This window comes from Myodes glareolus, chromosome 11 (assembly GCF_982192425.1).
Source record: "Myodes glareolus chromosome 11, mMyoGla1.1, whole genome shotgun sequence".
Taxonomy (NCBI): Eukaryota; Metazoa; Chordata; class Mammalia; order Rodentia; family Cricetidae; genus Myodes; species Myodes glareolus.
In genome coordinates this window covers 41,757,237-41,772,788 of record NC_142036.1, presented here as the reverse complement: position 1 = coordinate 41,772,788, position 15,552 = coordinate 41,757,237, and the positions used below count along the sequence as shown (strand labels likewise).

Sequence of the window (15,552 nt, the reverse complement as noted above, 5' to 3'; positions counted from 1 at the left end):
CCCATTCCCATAGTCTTTGATGTTGCAGCCTAAGCTTTTGAAAAGTGTAAACGCTATACATCAAATACACAAGCTCTCCAAGCATAACCTCTTCACCTACACCCAGCGTTTGCATTACGTCAATTCATACTATGGCCAAGCACTCAAGACTTTATGCATTCACCTAGTACATACACAGGCAGTTTCACGGTCCACTTATTTTCATCAAAATGTATCCACATTCTCCCATGAATTAGCATCATCTTCATATTAATGCAGCACAATACTTCCCAGAGTCCAGGTATCATAAATCATGTAGTCATATGAAACCCTGAAGCCGTGAACAGTTTTCTTGTTATTTTATTAGACTGTCCTTTGCAACAGACAAACCCTAATCTGTCCTAGTTTCCCATTCTTCTTCTTCTTTTCAATGTGTACTTGTGCTTTTGCCATGGGCGTTGGGTCCCCTCCCCTAGAACTGGAGTTACAGTTATGTGGAAGCTGGGAATTGAATCCAGGTCCTCTGAAAGAGCAGCCAGTGCTCTTAACCACTGAGCCATCTCTCCAGCCCCTTGCTAATTTAAAACAACATTGCCACACATATCTTCATGCTTATAACTCTCTATTCTTTTTCAGAACTATTTCCTTAGAATTAATTCCCAAGAGCAGCACTAATAGGTGAAAGGTAATTAGCATTTTCTTACAGCTTCAAGCTTGGTATTTAAAAATATATATTGTTCCCTGTGAGTTACCAGGATTGTCTAGTTTCCAAAGTTCTCCTGACAATACTCTCAACTCCAGTAATAGGGTACACTCCCCTCACCCCGCCTCTGCCATCCAGTGCTAGGATTAAACTCAGAGCTTTGCACATATCTATCACCCCTTACCAATGTATGTGTGTGTGTCTGTGTGTCTGTGTGTGTCTGTGTGTGTGTGCATGTGTCTGTGTGTGTGTGCATGTGTCTGTGTGTGTGTGCATGTGTCTGTGTGTGTGTGCACAGCCAGTATGTCCCAGTGATTCAGTGATTCTCCAGCCATGCCCAGACTTGGGTTTAAAAATATATATGGTCAGGCCCAACCTTTTATGGGAGTGTTGGAATCCAAACTCAGGTCATCATGCTTGTACAGCACGCGCTCTTACCCACTGAGCTATCTTTCCAGCCCCCTGGATCTACTCTTAACATGCATGCTTTCTGGAGTTGGGGAGAGGGCTCAGCAATTAAGAGCACTGGCTGCTCTTCTAGAGGACCCTGGTTCAATCCCCACCACCACCTACATGGCAGTTCACAACTCTCCGTAACTCCAGTTCCAGGGGATCTGACACCCTCATACAGACACACATGCAGGCAAAATATCAATGCATATAATAAATAAATAGTTATAAAGTGCATGTTTTTCAGTTCTCCTGTGGGTTGGGCATCTGGAGTAATATTCCATGACTGAATGCCCTATAACATTAGCTGGCACAACTGACTTGTTGATAATATATATGGATATAGAATTGATGCAGAATGATAAAGAGACATTTAGAGGGCTGAACATTAGAGGGCCGGATGGAAAGACAGAAGAGAAGGCACCACAGAGATAGAGGCTAAGGCTGTGTCTGCACACTGGTCATCCTAAAATAAGCTGAAACCTCTCTGGCCGTCAGACTCACACTGGCTGCCCCTGGTCTGATCTGTCAAGAGCAAGGATGGGCTCCTAAAAGGCAGAGGAAACACCACGTTCTTCCGGGGTTTGGAAATCTATCCAGGAACAATGTAAGGCAAGCACTCACCGCTGGAAAGCAAGCAATGCACTCGAGTTCTGCCCAAGGTTGCCTCTGCTTTGAAAAAGACAGTCCAGGGGCTGGAGAAATGGCTCAATGGTTAAGAGCACTGACTGCTCTTCCAGAGGACCCGGGGTTCAATTCCCAGCACCCATATGGCAGCTCACAACTGTCTGAAAATCCAGTTCCAGGGATCTGACACCTTCACACCAATGCACATAAAATGAAAGATAAATAAATCATAAAAAAAGACAGTCTAGTTCAGCAGCCATAGTAAGGAAGATGCTTTCCACGATACTCTTCAAGGGACACACAGGCCCAAGGTGTCTATCTGGGGAAGGACTACCTCTACAAGACCTCTGGTTCCCACAGCAAGGCACCATGGCAACCACCTGGCAGGCAGCATTCACAGGCTTGCAGCATCTCCAAATGGGCAGGACCACATGTGTTTCAAATCATTTTACAGACACATAAGGGCCCCACATTTCTGCTTTGTGGCTCATGCAACACCCTGAAGTCACTGTCAGGAAGACAAGTTTCTCCCCACCCTCTAACAGGAAGAGCAACTAGACTGAGCAGGGCCTTCCTCTGAAAGAGCCCTCCTCTCTCCCAACAGTGGGCTGACCCGTTCTCCCTCATTCCCTCCGTGCAGAGCCAGCAGACTGCCGAGCAGGAGAACTGAGGGGCCTCTCAGGACAGCCAGGATGTGTGCTTCTTCAAGTGGGAAGGCAAGACTGCTGCCTTTAAACCAGTTCCTCGTCATAGACACCAGGTCAGACTGGGGTGAGGGGGCACCGTCCTGAAGGTGACCGACTCCGCATGCACTCCTACGCCCCTGACCACCAGGTCCCATCCTACGCACCCAGAGCCCCTCAGGCTGCCCTTGTGTCCTCCCTGTGAAACGCCTACTGTCTGCCAGACACAATTCTGGGCCAGTGAGACTCCAGGCACACCAGCATCTGACTCCAACATCTCACAGCTGGAAAGGAGGTGGCTCAAAAGGGCGATGTGGAAGCAGGTGATGTCTAGCTGGCTCTGTGGACCTCTGCCAAGAGGGAAGAGAGCAGGGAAGACACTCCACACAGAGGGAACAACAAAGGGCAACCGCAGAAGGAGTGCTAGAACCAGGAGCAGGGAGGACTTCCTCCAACAGAAAGGATTATGCTAAGGCAATAGGGGCGCAAGGGAAGGTGGGCTGGGACTTAAGGGCCTTGGTGCTGTTCTGAGGAAGGTGGAGTTTCTCCTGCAGGATGTGGGTAGCTCTAAAGGCTGTGAAGGAGGGTGACATGACCAAAGCTGTATTTTAATAGAATAACTCAGGTCCCTTGAGGCTTCATTTCCGCTTTAATGTTGCTCTTAACACATTTTATTTCATCTGGATAGACGGGGGGGCTAGTTCAGTGTAAATTAGCTCAAAGTCAATATGGCCAAGAAGGCAACCTTTCCCCCACCAACCTGGCAATCCTGAGCCCCACACTAATCACTAAGCTTCAGCATCAGGGAGAAAATTCTGAACTACTACTGATGGTCACCACAGCTAAGCACCGCTAAATCCAACACTGCAATTTTCTTTTTGTTGGGTTTTTTTTTTTTTTTTTTTTTTTTTACAGAAAGTAGTTCATTTGTCCAAGGTTCCTGGAACCAAATGACCACATTTTTTCGTCAAGGAGCCCTTGCTCCAGAGAGATAATGTGAGGACAAAGAAGGGGTCTGGAGTTCACAATCACTTTTGGAAAATTGAACAAGGATGTGACAGGCGATGATGCTGAGGGCCCAGGCAGACAACGCCCTAGCTCCTATCTCAGGGGAAAAAAAAGCTCAGTAGAACATTTAACCAAGATTGACATCTTCAGAACTGCAGGGTGTCCACTGATGGGGTACCAGAGACCTCAACCGTTTCACAAACCAAACCAGAGGCCAAACACTAACCTCAGGTCTGAAAGCAAGACGGTACCCTCCCAAACTCCTAATGATCCTATGGGTCTCCAGCAGCCTTGGAAGAGGAACAAAATTCAAGTCGTAACTGTTACCGAGAGGGCGCCATGCCTTGGCATCTGCTCTCAAGGGGCAGCACTGAAGGTTTCCAAATGGAAACCGGGCTCCCCACATGCTGGGCTGCTCACTCTTCCCCACTGGAATGGCTCCAGTTCCAGAGAACAAGCCCAGTTGCTAACGAGACGCTTGACTCTCCAGAGCATACAGGAATCCTAAAGCTCAGCCGAAGGTTAAAGATTTGGAAAGATGTCCAAAAAGATTATGATCAAGAGGTGGATGTTTTAAAAACCCAAGAGGGATGTTCTGTCTCTCTCCCACATCCAGCACTTCCAAACAACCTAGTCTAAACACTAGAATGGGCTCTGGACTAGACGGGACATCTGTCTACTTAGCACGTGTACCCCTCCCTTGGTTTCAGACACCTGGCACTGAGACCCAGGGGGAGGCAGAAGTTCACCACTGGAGAAGCCACAAGTTCTTGAGTTTGGCACCTGGGCACCAGCAACAAGCATGCAGAAACCTAAGGTAAGCTGAGCTGACTGAATGCCCAGCCTAGAGCAGCAGTTCTCAACCTGTGGGTCGAGATCCCTTTGGGAAGTCACATATCAGATATCTTACATATCAGATATTTACATTCTGACTCATAACAGTAGCAAAATTACAGCCATGAAGAAGCAATGAAATAATTTTATGGTTGAGGGTCACCATGACGTGGGGAACTGTGTTAAAGGGCACAGCATGAGGAAGGTTAAGAACCACTGGCATAGAGACTGAGTGGTACCCAAAGGCAGGGGAAGTTCAGAACTCATTCTGGAAGGGGTGGTGCCATGTACCATGCGGGCCAGTGTCTTCATCACCGTGGCTCTGATTCTGGCTATCCAACTTCCCACAAATTCTGATTGATTTCTGAACCTTCCTCCAGGACATTCAATGAGACACCAGATAAGCTTCCAGTAAATTTCTCTTCCATTCTGCTAGGGTCACCATCCATTTGTAGGCCCGAGAACCGAATTTACCCTAGTTTCTCCCCACCGACACACAGACTCCTGTGGCCCATAAAACAGTTCACTCAAGTCTCTGGATTTCAGTTGGGGATGTAGTTCTGTGGAGGATGTAGGATGCTTGCTTGGCCAGCACACATTAAAACCCTTGCTTTGATTCCCAGAGTGTGTGTGTGGGGGGGGGGGGGGAGGCAAGAGGAAGAATGGGAAGGAGGAGAAGAGCTTTCTCTATTTTTCCCCTGCTGTGAAGAATCTAATTAAAACACCTATAACCATCCCAAAGAGTCAAAGGCACCTGAGAATAATCAATGTGGCAAGTGTTATAAAGCCCGGATAGAATTCTGGCTCTCAATCTGAACAAACACCCTGCATTAAAAGTATTAGTATTGTAAAGCGGTGGTGGTGCACACCTTTAATCCCAGCACCCAGGAGGCAGAGACAGGCGAATCTCTTTGAGTTCGAGGCCAGCCTGGTCTACAGAGCTTTTGGAAAAGCTACAGAGAAACCCTATCTCAAAAAACAAAAAACAAAAACAACAACAGAAAAAGTATTAGTATTAGAACTGGAGAGATGGCTCAGCAGTTAAGAGCAGTGGCTGCTCTTCCAGCGGACCCGGGTTCAATTCCCAGCACCCACATAGCAGCCCACAACTGTAACTCCAGTCCCAGAGGATCCAATACCTCTCCATACGTGCAAGCAAAACCAATGAGCATTAAAAAATACTATGAAAAAGTATTAGTATCAGAAATAAAAAGTATCCGACTGCCTTGGACCCTCCTCCTCTACTTCCTCACCAGCTCAGAGGAAGGTGAACTTGAACCGAGGAAGCCTAGGTTGTACATCCTGCATACACACCATCTCAGGACGGGTGAGGGCCTACGTTTTTCAGAGAAGCCACATCACATGAGATGTCCCTCTCCACGGCGAAGCCTCAACAACCTAATTCCTTAACCAATACATCTTTCCAACGCTCTTTCTTGGCTTCCCACTGACCAATGGCGTGTTTGCTTTAACCCAATTTCAGGAACACTCATGGGAAGTCTCGCGACGTGCAAGGCACCCTCACCTCGCACACAAAATCTGTCCTCATTCTCATCAGACGCCCGGCTTTCTCTCCCTCTGGCTTTCCTGACATCTCATTTTCCTGTTTTCTTCCTTCTTCACCTCACCGCCTTCTCAGTCTCTGCAGCCACAGCCCTTAACCAGTGATCTCCCCACTTCCTCCTTAGATGATGACATTTATTCTGTGAGCTCCCACGGCTTTCTATGTACCAGTGATCCCCCCAAAATCTGCTCCCAAATATCCAACAGACCAACGAGGTTAGAGAGATAGCCAGGCTTGTCTAGAATTACAGCCATCATATTTACCGAGAGGCTGGGTCTTTGAAGTAGCCTGGTGAAAAGTCAGGTGGGTTACTGGACTGGAAGGGCCAAACCCCACAAGCCATATTTGGGGGGTTTCCTTCCCCAGACCAGTTTGTCTCCCTCTCAGACACCCCACAGGTTCCGCCACCTCAGCATGGCTAAACTCACGCTCAAACTTCCCCCTAAAATTAGTTTTCCCATCTATGTCTTGAGCAGAAATCTGAGCTCACTGTTTAGCTTCTTCCTTGCATGGATCCCCCAAGCCAACACCCTGACGTCTCCTAGTCCATCTCCCACCTTTCTCCCTCTCTCGGGGACTGTAATATCTCCTCTGCGCTGCCTATTGGCCCACCTTCCCCAACCTCCAATTAATCTCCAGGTGCAGCTGGGGTGAACTTCGGTAAGGAAACCCTCATCCACCCACACCCCTACGTGGCATCGCCCCCCTCCCCCATTGAGTTCTAGTTGTTCCCCCACAGTCTCAGGAGCGGTCCAGCCTCTTGCTGGCATGGAAAGTCAGGCCATGGCCTGGCTGCCCACGTCCACCAGTTCTCAGCGGTCTCTGCGACTCATAATTTACTCCCAAGCTGACCTGTTCTATCTTCAGACCTTGCTGAGTGTTCCCTGTCTCTACACTGCCCTGGCTCCCTTTGCTACCGGGTAGATGCCTGCTTGCTTTCAGACTCCTCAGCTCAGGCAGCCTCTCCTTCATTTCCACGGGGGTGGGGAGGGTGGGGGGGGGTGGAGTTTGTTTTATTCTGTTTTGTTCGAGATAAAGTTTCTCAGTGTAGCAGGCTGATCTTGAACCCAGAGATCCACCTATTTCTGCCTTCTGAAGCCTGGGACTAACGGCGAGCACCAGAACTGCCTGGTGAGCCTCATATGGAATATTCCACGGCAGCCGACACAGCACACACACCCTGCAAGGTGTAACGTCTTCCTGGGCCTTTCCTGTCTCCACTCTCCCTTGACCCAGAAAGAGTTAACTAGTCCTGAACACTGAACTATCTAAGGGTTAACTGCTCTTGGATTTTGTGCCCAACTGTCCCCTCACAGACTGTAAATGTCCCGAGTACCACTGTGCCTCACTTTCTCCATCACTGTGCCCTCCATAAAGTGAGTAGCGTGAGAGAAACAGTGGAGAGAAAAAAACATCGTGGAAACCACACAGCTGCAAGATTACCTCTGCGATGGCTAGGACCAATTTTCTTCTCCACACCTGGGGAAGTCAGATTGGAAACGCCATCTGCTAGAGCCCCTCAGAGAGACAAGGTCCAGGCATGGCTGCTGGCTCCTAAGGTACCCCAGAGGGTACTCCGTAGAAGACAGACATTCAGATTGGCCACTTCTCTGCAAGCCTCTTGTTGGCCTTCAGAGGGAAGGTCAAGGAGGAGTAGAGGCAAGGAGAGGGTGTACAGCAGGCCACAGCCTTAGAGCGAGGCAGCCCTGCATGTGGCGGTGCACCCTCTCAGCCCCACCTCAAGTACAGGCAGCCCAGACACAAGGTTTTCATCTGCATCGTAGGTGAACAAACTACAGTTGAAAACCTGCTCGTGGGTCCCTTTTCCACTCTCAGCTGTGTACCTATTCAAAGAGCTTTTCTGGCTTAACCCCATATATTTTTGTCCTAACTTAGCGCCCTCATGATCTTCCCAGAGGCACACAACAATGGGCTCTTGCCGTATTTATTTACATGATACAAATTCAGATAGTCAAGTTTATTACAAGGGAAGGAGGAGAGCAGTACAGGGGAGGGAATGAAGTGGGGGAAAGATAGAACACAATAGAAGGGGTGGGGAATAGCCATGTAAACCCTTGTTCCAGTCAAGGGGAAGCATGGGCTAAAGAGCCTCGAGCCTGCGGAGAATCTGATAGCATTTAAAGTCACCCCCATTTCACACCACACATCCCTCTTCATCGGGTGTTCAGTCTTGGCTTCTGCACCGTCTTCTTTAAATAGAGCAGGTTAAGGCAAATTTCAGTAACAAGAGCTCATATGATCTAGGCATCGTGGTGCATACCTGATCTAGTCACCACATGGAGAAGCCAGCTTGAACAATAAGACAGACTGAACGCAACAAAAGACCCAGTTTCAAAAAAAAGAGAAATACGCCTGCTGTACACCTGGTGTTCCCTAAAGGAAGTTCATTTAATTATATTTGTATTCTTCCCCCCTCCCCTGAGACAGGGTTTCACTGTGTAGCCCAGGCTGTCCTGGAACTCACTCTGTAGACCAAGTTGGCCTTGAACTCAGAGATCCACCTGCCTCTGCCTTGCGGGTGCTGAGATTAAAGGCGTGTGCACCACCACCCAGCTATATATTTGTATTCTTTCCCTTCTTACCAACTATCCCTCCAGTCCCATCCTCCCGGTGATAGTCACCCTCGGGTAGCCTTTCCCTGCCTGAATCTCACCTGGGCCACAAGGTTTCTGTGAGCACATGGGACCCGCTTTGAACCCCTCCCCCATCGTGCCTGTGTCGAGAGTACCATAGCTGTCCCCTAACGCTGGCCTGATGTTAATCAGCTGTCTCAGGATGTCACATCTGTCTTGCTGGACCTTCCCTTCATGTCTCTTGGGAGCTGGGACGGTTTCTCTATCTTTCTGGTATTTATCAAGCCATATTCTGCACCTAGAATATACTAAGTCACTTTGCCGGCCAACTAAATGGTTAGAAAGCTTGTGGGGAAGGGCTGGAGAGATGGCTCAGTGCTTAGGAGCACTGACTGCTCTTCCAGAGGACCCGGGTTCAACTCCCAGCACCCATATGGCAATTAAAGTCAATTAAAGGCTAAGGGTATAGCATGGTATACCCTTAGCAGGTTGTTAGAATGTGTGAAGTTCTGGGTGGCATACCCAGAAAAGAGAAGGGAAGCAGAAAGAGGGGAGGGGAGGGGAGGGGAGGGGAGGGGAGGGGAGGGGAAGGGAAAGGAGAGAAGGGAGGGAAGGGGAGAAGAGGGGAGGGGACCAGTGAGAACACAACAGTGAACAGCCTGTTAAATACATATCCTGCTCTCTTTCTGAAGACTGCCCTCCCACCCTTGGGTTTTTCTTCCTAGTTTCTTCTTTTTAAATACTGCGTGCTGTCCTAAGGAATCTTTGGCTTAGAGACAGACATATTGGAACCGATCCCTGTGATGGCTAAGACGATCGGTGCAGGATGGCCGATGGGAATGGAATGTCTGCTCAACAGCTGTGTGACCTTAGAGGCATCTCATCCTCTCTGCGCTCTGGTTTAACATGGCAGCTTGTGCACACACAGCTTCCGCAGCGCTAAGCCTTTAGCCGCACTGATCTCAGGCGATGTTGTGATCCCAAGTCCATTATTTCCTGAAACAGCAGATTCTAAAAAGTACTGGCGTACTTAAATTTGGTTTGACTTCAGCTCAGAAACGGTGTTCTATGAAAATCTTAATCCCACCAGTATGGAGCCATAAAGAATTTCCGATCAAAAGTGACTCTGGTGTATTAATTGCAGCATTGTTTGCTGCTGCGGGGCTGGAAACAATCCAAGAACTCCTCTGTAAGAGGCCAGTGGCTCTCACACAGCAGAGGACAGTCTAGCCCCTGGGGAAAGGGAAGCAACCCTTTCCTATACAGGCTGGTATAGAGCATTCCCCAAACCTGTGCAAGGATTCAGTTTCCCCTATTGGCCAAGGCTACCATCGGGAAGAGTAGCTGGGAAAAGGTCAAGTTGAGTTGTTTAACAGGGAGAAACACAGGGCTACACGCAGGACAAGCGTTAGATGGGACCTCTTCTTCAAAACTTATATAATCACATTTATCAAGTTTCTCATTTTTGCATGTGTGTTCATGTTCACATGCACAGGTACACATGTGTAGAAGTGTGCACACACATGTGAAGACCAAAGGTTGATGTCAGGGATTGCCCTTCACCTTCTCTATACTAAGGCAGGGTCTCTCACTTGATGCCAGAGCCCACGGTTTCGCTGGCGAGCGAGTCTGTTTCTCCAGGGATCTCATCTCTGTGTTCCAAGTGCTAGAATTTCACATGGGCCACTATGTCCTTGAGTGTGCACTAGAGTCCAAACTCCAGTTCTCAGGCTTGCTCAGCAAGTGCTTTGTCACTGAGCCACCCCTCCAGCCTCTACACTTATTAATATTTTATTATAGCTCCTGGGCTTGGTGTCCTTCTTAAGAAAAATCTTCTTTCTCATAGTTAATGTACACTTTTCTAATTCTCTTTATTATATGTGTATATATTTGTTGTTTGTATGCATGTATGCATAGCAACCTCTTTTATCTGCACTGAGATTATTTTGAGACTTATTTTATACCATGTAACATATCATTTGAATTTTGAACTCTGCATGTCTGTTAGCTTCCCAAATAGGAAATGGAAAAGTGAGGGAGAAGGAGACTCTACCAAATTTTATTTCTAACTAAAATGTCAAAGAATCTACCTTAGATGGTGTATTTTATACTATGTAAATTATATCTTGAGTATAAAAAAAAAAATCTTGGGCTGGTGATATGGCTCAGTGGGTAAAGGTAGAGACGACCCTGAGAACCCATCTAAAAGTAGAAGGGGAGTGCTGACCTCAAAGCTGTTCTCTGACCTCTGACCTCCACACAGCACCATGTCACACACGTGTATGCCCATACTCTCTCTCTCTCACACACACACACACAAATTTTTTTTATGATTTATTTAACTTTTATGTGCATTGGTGTGAAGGTGTTAGATCCCCTGGGACTGTACTCTCTGTGAGCTGCCATGTGGGTGCTGGGAATTGAACCCAGGTTCTCTGGAAGAGCAGTCAGTGCTCCTAACCGCTGAGCCATCTCTCCAGCCCCCATACAAAATTTTTTTAATTTACAAGGCAAGGTTGCAAGTAACAGCCTGAGAACTGGGTGGAGGTAATGAATCCTCCCCATCAAGTCCCATGTCAGAGCTTGGCCAGGACCACCCCCTCCAAGACTCAGTAGTCTACTTTAGCCTACTTTTATAGCTTAGTCCCTGATTGCACAAAGCAAGCCTGCAGCCACCTGGGACACAGCCCATCTCAAGTCTTGCCTCAGGTTCCCTCAGAAGGCCAAGCAAACCTAGAAGTAAACTCTCTGCCCTTGGGACAGGCCCCAGGGCACAGCAGGGCATCATGGACAGGACAACACCCAAATCAGGTCAAGGAGGAGTGGGAGCCAAGGCTGGACAGATATTGTCTGATATCCAGAAGAAAAGTCGTGCTAAACATGGAGAAAATTAACGAGGTGAAAAGTCAGAAGGAGTCAGAGAAAGGCTAGCAGGGGAGGCAGGCCTGGAGAAGTATTTGCAAGACTTGGAATCATGGGTTTTGAGGCTTAGCTTACATGCAAAAGTAAACAAATTAAACTCTAGCCCTTTGTATCATTACCATCACCATTGCCATCATCCCTAAGATCATCATCATCACGACCACCACCATCACCATATTTACCAAGATGTCCTGTAAGCAGAGGACTATATATACAGAACAAGGGTGTCTAAACTAGTTCTAAATAGATGATTTTCGTCCATCTAAAGATACATTTGAGAAGCTGAACAGCTATTCTGAGCGAAGCCATGCTCAAAGGAGAATCTGAAAACCCTTCCCCCAGGACCAAGGCTCTCTTCAGCAGAAGGGCCCCAGTGGATGTTACCAGAGTCCCAGGCAGAAGCCCACAGGGTGGGGGCAGGGAAACGCTAAAGGAAGGAAACACGGACTGGGCGGGAAGAGAGCAAAACTGAGCCAAGTGGAAGAGAGGAAGAGGGAGGCACCCCAGGCCTCCAGGAAAGCATGAGAGGCCGAAATGCTTGCCACCAGTGGCTGGACAAACACCCACAGTGGGTCACTGGGTCAGGGCTGTGATTTAGGACAGAAGAACGACAGAGGCCAGACCTCTCTGCAGAAGGTCCTGACTACCAGCCCCGAAGAAGTTTGATCCTTACCACGGAGACAGTGGGGAGCCATTGAAGACTGCGGAATGGGGGAAGGACCCTTGCGAACAGTCATTTAAGGAAGATTACAGAGCAGCCCTTTGTCTGAGATGTATTCAAAGCCCTGTGTGTATTTCAAGTGGCACTTAAGACACAAAGTCCTAACACTTTGGCCCTATGTCGTGTGGACCAGAAAAAGAAGGTTTAAGGATCTCACAAAGAAATGCCTCATTGAGAAGAACTAAGGAACCAAGCCTGTGGTTCAGCACGGACAGCCGCAGCATCTGGGCGATTGCAGTGCTCTCTTTAGAGTCTGGAATGTCCTCTTCGGCAAGGGCTGCTCAGCCTCCTGATTTGGAGGTAGGTTGTTATGTCAAAACACTGCGTTGTGTAGGGCCTGAGGCAGCCAGAGGGAGCAGAGACCTAGGAATAGCAGTTTCAGCTTACACTGCAGAAACGGCCTTCTGCTTCTCCCAGAGCATTTTGGGGGTTCTGTTTGTTTGTTTTTGTTCTTTTCTTCTGGAGTTGCTAAACTACATAATCTCTCTCTCTCTCTCTCTCTCTCTCTCTCTCTCTCTCTCTCACACACACACACACACACACACACACACACACTGCATTTCCTATTGGAGCAATAAAAGTATTCGTTACTTCATCAGGTTTTGACTCAGAGCTGTTTCTAAGTGCACAGCAAGGCAGCAGGCAGTGCCGCTTACGGGGCTGTGGAGAGAGTGGCAACATCTGCTCTACAACAGCATTAGTGTAAGGCAGGTGAGGAAGTCAGCCTGGGCTGCTACCACCGCAGGGTGAATTCTGCAAACAGAGGCAAAGCCTAGTAAGCCAGGGGAAGGGCCTAAGTTCTGTGGGAAGCTCAGACTGGCTACACTGGAGAAGCAGACTGCTCCAGAGGACCCCACACTTCCAGGGAGCAGTATTTGCAAGGGACCCCTCCCTGCCACTCCACCAGTCACACCAGGAGAGTCTTTAGGCATAGTCTAGTTGTACAACAAGGACAGGAAAGATCATAAATGAACAGTTCTCTTTCTCTAGGGGTCGGAGGGGAGCACGCTCCTCCCACTAACCTTGGCATCTCTAGGATCTCTCGGAGGCTGTTCTGGTCAGGTGATAAGGACCTTGACAGACAAGTTCCAAAAAAATTCTATATCCCTAGAACAAGGGGATTGCGCAATTCAAGGTAACTCCTACTGTTGTGGGGCTTTTGTTCTAAATCTTATTCCCCTGCGGCTACTGTGGGACTAGACTATCCAGAACTAGCTTGAGTATTACCCGCCTTCCTCCAGTCTCTGAAAGCACACAGATACCTGCCAAGGACTGTGCCCGAATGTTTTGGTCTAACAAACGGTCACTATGCCAATGGCATACAACCGGCACAAGACAAACCAACAGTTGGCTTCCAAGTGAAACTCCACTGTTTAGCTGGGGACACCAGCTATGAAGGAACCCTAGCATGCCAGGGGCACCAGTACCTGACACTCTGAGCAGAGGCTGAACCGCTCGTGCCCTTCAGGGAGTTGGCACCAACCAGTCGCACAGTAACATAACAGGGAAAAGTACTGCCCGTGACTCTTCAGCCCAGGACAGTCTGTAAGACTGACATCTGAGGTGACAGAAGGACAATCTTGCACAAATCCAGCACACACTTTTTGGCTGTGTCGTAGAAGAATTATATTGTTCCTCTCCTACAGCGGAAGCGCTCGAGAAGAACTTGTTAGCCTTCTATGTGCAGGGCTTTGGCCCCTGTGGTGGTCTGGATGAGAATGGCCCCCACAGGCTCATATATTTAAATGCTTGGTCCCTTCTTAGTGGAACTGTTTGGGAAGGATTATGAGGTATGCCCTTGTTCGAGGAGGTGTGTTGTTGGGAGTGGGTTTTGAGTTTTAAAATGCCCATACTAGGTCCAGTCTTCCCATCTCTCTCTAACTGTTCCTTATAGATCAGATGTAATCTCTCGGCTACTGCTCCAGAGACATACCTGCCTGCCTGTCACCACTGGTCCCCACCATGATGGTCATGGACTCACCCTCTGAAACTCTAAGTCCCCAATTAAATGCTTTCCTTTATAAGTTGCTCTGGTTATGGTGTCTCTTCTCAACAACAGAAAAACAGTCGGCTTCCTGCAGAGCAGCATTTGGGTAAACAGAGGACCCCTGACCTGGCCTGGGCTGCAGGCTGTACTGGGGAAATAGGTAAAGGGACCGCACTAGAGAAAACGCGTGAGTCACCCTCTCCCCCACACCCATCAACAGCACAGACACAAAGTCTCAAGGGCCCAGCACATTTCCTTTAGCCACTAAACAAGCTTCCCCTTTGCCCAGAACACAATAAAGGAATTAGGACCCACCTAAATCTCTGCAGCTGATACTTCAAGGCTCAAAGTCTGGTTGGCCAGCTCAGACATACATGACCTGTGATTCTTCTTTATAGCTAGTCCCAATCCTGCTACCGGTGCAATTCTGCTAATTCAAATAGCCTTTCCGTTAAGGCAGGGTTGATAGTCATCTCCTATCTCCTTTTCCTGCTGACATCATCCCACATTTTCCAGGACAAATGAAGGTATAGTTCCTGGCACAATGTTCGGACTGCCTAGGATAGTCTATAGTAAGTACTAGAAAAACGCCTGCTCTCCTGAGTAGGCTCCGAACTCTCAGGAGATCAGCAAGTTATCAGAGGGTAAAGGAAAGGCAAGGAAACAAATCAACCAGCCAAAGTTAAAGAGTAAAAAGAATTCAGGGACTGTAGCTCAGGCCCAGATCTGTCGTGAGCATTTGCAATGCAAATCTGCGTTTTGTTCACCACCACCACCACCACAAGATCTTGCACAACAGCATGTGTATAAACATCCACGCCAACAAAGCCTGACTGTGCAATCACGCTGTAATTACAGGCAGGCAGGAAGCTGCTGCTAGGGACTTCACCATTCAACCTCTAGACATCCCATCTCCAAGCGTCCACGGCCTGTACACATTCCTGCACACATCACCATGTCCCTGCCGCAGCTGCAGCTTCCAGCACAAACCAGGGAGCCTGGGCGCCAGCCTCACGGACTCGCCAAGACCCTCGCCACTCTGAAAAGATGTCATAAACTTCTCAGCTGTTTTTTTTAAAGATCCAAAGCCACGAGGCTATGGAGGACTGTAGGAACCACCATCAAAGTTCGCAGGCACATTCCTGCAGCCCTAGCAGTTTTAGAACACAGAAAAGAACAAGATGCGACGGAGTCCACTGGAAGCGGCTTTCTGGGTTTTATATAGAAAACACTCACATATGTACGTGGGTGTGCTGACAGTTTTTATGGCTAAATTGCAAAGTGTTAGGCCTTAGAGAGCTTACTGTTGGGTTCGGGGCGTGGCGGGGAGAGAGGAAGAGTGCAGAGTCGGGAGGGGCTTGTTTTAAGGAGGTTTGGGAACAACTCGGGTTTTGTTTGTTGGAAATGGATAGAACTGTTGACCCAAACTTCTGAGTTGCTCGGTTCTTCGTCACTGGAAGGCCGAGCAAACAAAAGTAGA

At 48.3% G+C, this 15,552-nt stretch overlaps 1 protein-coding gene and 1 long non-coding RNA gene across 2 annotated transcripts in view; one reads left to right on the top strand and one right to left on the bottom strand.

Annotated features, from left to right (window-relative positions):
- The window catches only part of Mideas (mitotic deacetylase associated SANT domain protein), a 67,429-nt gene that overhangs the window by 51,348 nt on the left and 529 nt on the right, over positions 1-15,552 (bottom strand). The gene's annotated exons all lie outside the window — the stretch shown is intronic.
- Positions 2,213-14,091, top strand: LOC125409959 (uncharacterized). The gene is made up of 3 exons (XR_007234941.3): positions 2,213-2,519; positions 4,161-4,267; positions 13,980-14,091. It is a non-coding gene; the product is annotated as an uncharacterized LOC125409959 (long non-coding RNA).